Here is a 5,409-nt window from a genome sequence, read left to right on the forward strand (position 1 = left end):
AAAAAAAAAAAAAAAGAGAAGGTGGTATGAGGGGAAGGCTGTTATTCCTTGGTTCTTTGTTTGGTTCAGAAAGAACAGATGAAGAAAAGAACTAATGAGATTGGAGAACCAAATCTGTTGGAGAATGGTTGGATTGTTGGTCAAAAAATGTAATAGTGTTCTTAGAATTTCCATTTGCTATTGAAGACAGAGTTTAAAGCTTATTATGATCATTTTATTAGCAGAAAATGGATGTCAATTCAAACAAAAGCAAAATTCTAAAGTATTTTAAATGGTCTTTTATTGAAAAGAAAAATTAAAGCAAGAACCCCTGACATTTTCTCCGTATGAACTTTGCCCAGTTCATGACTAGGAGTAGAAGCCACAGACTGAAAACTTTTGAGTTGTTCTTATTAATGAAAGCTTCTTATCAAATTACATGTCCTTTGCGTAGTGAAAGACAATCTTTTATTACTTTGCATTCCATATACAGAATTAAATGTAAGTGTAACTTAAAATTTGGTTTTAGAAACAGTTTTCTTAAAAAAATATATACATAAAAAGTACACTTGTTATCCTAGAAGCTATTCACTAAAGATTCTAAGGCCATGGGCATTCTAGATCTTTCATATGGAATCAAAAGATTATATATCACAAGGGATAAGAGGAAGTTTTAGCTGAATCTCTCCTATCAGACATCTCAGGCTTTGAGTCTTGGAATCTGACCTGTTTGGGGATTTAAGTTTGAACAACCAAAGTTAGAGAAACAAGCTCAGAAAGGCTATCAAACACCTTCTATGTTTAATCAAATTTCCCGCCTCCAAATCCAAGATATGAAAGAGAATATTTTGGCTATTTTCTGGGGAGAAAAATAATCTAATGACTGAGTGTTTTTAACAGGAGCCCAAGCACTAAGGAAAAGAATGACTGGAGCCACAATTCTCATTACGTAAAATCATAAGAAAATAGACTATATTCTGAAGTGAAAGCTTAATGTCTATTGTCTGAAACTGTCCTGCAGTTTCACGAACTTGGGTTCTCTCAGAAGAAGGACCTGAAATATAGGGTTCTAGAACAAGAGAAAACACAAAGCCAAGTTGTGCCCCAATCAAGGCTGCTTCGTACTTTACTTAGGGTATTCAGCATATATATAGGTACATGAAAAACCAAAACTGAATCTCTAGGGTACATGATATTTGCATAACATAAACACTACAGAAGAAGTCAGGCACCAAGGTCCCCAGCAACTTGGAAGGTCTCCAGTCAGTATCTCAGTGTGAATTTCCAGGCAACTGCTCCAAGGAAGAACTGACAGTCTGTAGAGAGCTCCCCAGGTGGTAGCTTCGGAGCAGAGACTGCCAGAGTCAGAAGGCTGAGCTGAAGGGGGAGGTAACAGTCTATGTAACCTAGCATGAATGCTATAGTAGCAATGTATATGTATTCATTGAAGAGTCAGCTTCCTGTTCCCTACCGAAATATTCAAAAAGTCATGGGATAAATATAAAAGGTATTATTACATAGTTTGGGCTAGCATAATTGAAAATATGGGTCAAGACAAGTTGTTTTCAGGGAAATTACTATAGGAGGTTAGGGATTAAGTATTTTAAGTCTATCAGTTATTGTGTAACCCAAAATATACTTTTTGACCAAATTAATTAAATGTTAATCTAATTCACAAGTTCCTAATAAGTGCTTACCTGACCAGACTTGAAAATCACTATATGATGAATCTTTGATAAACATATGTAATAACAAAAAAATAGTCAAAATTATAGTCATCTATCATGGTAATTTGCCTAAGAGATAAGTTTGATGTTCTGTATTTGCTAGTTTCTATTCTCATTCTTCCTGAGAACTTTTTAAAAGTAGAATTAATCTTATAAAGAAAAAGTACAGGAAATATACATCCCAGCAACAAAACACATCTGTCTAGTCAAAATTTCACTTGGATTATCTGAAGCTGATATCTTGTTGTTGGAACTCAGACATCTGATATGTAATTATGGAGAGACAGAGACATCACTCACTCTCTGCATAGTATTTAATACTGCTACACATTTCTAGACAACTGCTTGCTTTAAAATGCTATTAAGAAAAAGAACTGAAGCTGAAAACATAGTAAAGTCAAGGTCTGACAGTTCCATGGGATGAATTATGTTTTCCCAAATTTCTCTCTTTCAGGTCGAACTCAGAAGTTCTCTACTAAGTACTAGAGAATGTCAAATTTTAAATTTCCCTGCTTTAAATATATTGGGACACTGATTTTAATGTGTATTATTAAAGTGTTGAAGTTTATATGTTGTGATTTCTCATATCTTTAAGACAGATAAACAATACTTATATAATGACCTGGATTTAGCATTACTATTAATTAGTTGTAATATTTTATATAGATTCAAAAACTGTTTAATCACATTTTATTTAAAGTGTCATTCTCACAAGTATCATTATATATATACATATATAATATGTATATATGTATATATACATAAATAATACATATATATATATACATACACACACACACACATATAGAGAGAGAGAGAGAAAGAGAGAGAGAGAGAGAGAGAAAGAGAGAGAGAGAGAGAGAGAAAGAGAGAGAGAGAGAGAGAGAGTTGCCTGGCCAATAAGGATGTTATTTTATTTTATATGCAATATTTATCCAAAAAAATGGGTACTTTTTAATTTATTGTTTGCATACTTATTTACAAAACTCATTTTCCAGCTCTCTTTCACACTTAAATCTACAGTGGTAAATGCATTTTCATGCTTTTCTAAAGGCCTCTAACTTCCCTATAAAGGAATTTAAGTGGAGTAATCACATAATAGGAAACACAATGCCCCAACTGGACAACATAAACCACCATTTAGAACCCTCAGTATCAGGAATGGGTGAGTAACATATTGTTGAGTTTTGTCTAGAGTTCCCATAAACAGCCCTAAACATTATTAGTGGCCATTGCCACTACTATATGTTACCCTCTGTAATATGACAAAAAGGGCTCATTCTGTCATCAAACATGGATAAATTAATCTGGTGTCCCACTAGAAGCTTGGCCTCTACTGACTAATATTTACAGTATTGTGCGATACTACACATGCTACTGGAAGAGAAATATAATGATCAGCCTTACCTAGGTACAAAGCATGTGACCTACAACACTGACTTTTCTGGAAGATATACTGATGCAATGGTGACATAAAGAGAGTAACCAACCACTTTTTGGGTAGATGTAGGGCCAATCCATCAGCTAGAATCCACATTTGACACTTTTAATGAGAATAAGAACTTGAGACTAGTTAGGTCATGGACCCCAGGAGAAAACCTACTACTATGCTGGTAAATGCATTTAGCAGTAAATTAAGCCCTAATGACATTATTACACTCATAGATTATTACTTCACTCAACACTCAACAGAGAAGTAACTTGCAGTAGATGCTAATTGGCACAGAAATCCACAACTAGGACATAAGAAAACAGTGTTAGACCATGAAAACTCAGTCCTAAATGGAATATCTGTATTAAAATCATCCCTGAAGTGCTCAAGATTTTATAGGGACAAGGAGGCCAAAAGATTGTAAAAGCCAGAGATGGTGGATGATTCCAAGGAAACAGACTATCCCAAAGACACATTAGGTGTGATGTACATCAGAGCTCACAGAAACTGTGACAGCAGGCACAAGACTTACCTGAATTCAAGCCCCCAAAAAAATCATAAAAAGAGAAGGAAAAACAGACAAGAAAAGTGTTGGCAACTGATAGCTCCTAGGAAGGAAAAAATCGGTTTTCTTCAATGGAGTGGTATTACATCTTTCAACAAGCTCACTCGCAGGTCCATAATTGGTTAAATTCTTTTTATAGAGTTTAGGATCATGTGCCTAATGAGGGCATATTGTTGCCATCAGTGAACTAGGCACTTCTCGATAAATTAACAATCAAGACAAAATCCCTAGCATCATGTCGACAGGCCAGTCTGATCTCTTAGCTGACTTCTGGAAGGATTCTAGGCTATGTCATATTACTCATTAAAGCTAACTAGAACAGTGAGTTTTAAAATAAATAATAATAGAAAAGACAAAGAAACCTCACTGAAAACATTCACAGAGGTGAACAATGTATTCCAGCAATTAACCCCTCCCTAAAATTAATGTTTTGTGAATAATTAAAGTAAAAATGTCAAATATTTGTATATATGGAAGTGGAAGTATATATGTACACAAGTATAAACAACAACAACAGCAATACACAACACACACATACATACAACACACACACACAGACAAGGAAGCCCATGTTGTCTATTACAAATGGCTTCGCTTTACCACATGGTTATGTCAGCATGGAAGTCCTCCTCTACTGTTTTATCAACATACTTACGCTCCTGCTGCAACGATTCCTGACATAGAAGTCATAGATTAACCTTCTAATGCTGTAAACAACCCCCCAACAACATTTTTCTTATGCAAATTGCCTTGGTAATGATATCATCACAACAATTTTAAATTAAATGAGACAATCTATACATACTTTATTTTTATAAGAGTAAATTATTTTCTATTTTAAGAGAATTTTAAAAATTTGTATGTTTTTAATATATATGTATATATACATATATGTGTATATATATGTGTGTATATATCTGTATATATACATATATATATATACATATATATATATATATATATATATATATTTCCTGTGATTGAATAAGTTTAGTTTCTTCAACTATGTATATGTGGTATGTATTATTCTGGGATGCAGAATATCTTTTAAATCATTTTTTTATTTTAATTAAAACTTTTATTATTTATTTATTTTAGTTTTAAAGACTCCTACCAAAAGAGAATCTTCAAAAATAAGAAATATACTATAGTTTGAAAGACATACTTTGAAATCCTATCCCCTCAATTTTTCTTTATTTTTTTAACTTTTATTGCATTATGATGAGAAAAGTTACATGATTTCAATTTATCTGAATTTGTTAACATTTAAAAACATATTTTAAGTAAATAGAATTGAATCACATTCTTGTTACCCTTTTGTACCCCAACTCCTCTCAGAGACCCCCTTCAATGCCTACAATATCCTTTTTGTCATATTCCTTAAAATTTGTAAAATATTATGGCAATAAAAATAAGTATTATAAAAGTTTTCTGATATTAAACAACAATCAATTTAACAGTCTTATGTAGACACTTGTCTACAGTAGTAGTGAAAATACATTTTTCTCAATAAAACTTTTAAATAATTCCAAACATATTAACTGTATATTTCAAAAGAATACATCACTACTAGTATTTTCTTAAATGAACATAAATATATAAATTCTTTTTGTTTATTTGTTTTGTATTTAGTAGAGGTTAAAATCTTGGCTTTTACTGTGGTACAAGCCCAAAATAAGAACAATTTTTAGACATTGGATTTCATT

Source organism: Mastomys coucha, unplaced genomic scaffold, assembly GCF_008632895.1.
Source record: "Mastomys coucha isolate ucsf_1 unplaced genomic scaffold, UCSF_Mcou_1 pScaffold4, whole genome shotgun sequence".
NCBI classification, from domain to species: domain Eukaryota; kingdom Metazoa; phylum Chordata; class Mammalia; order Rodentia; family Muridae; genus Mastomys; species Mastomys coucha.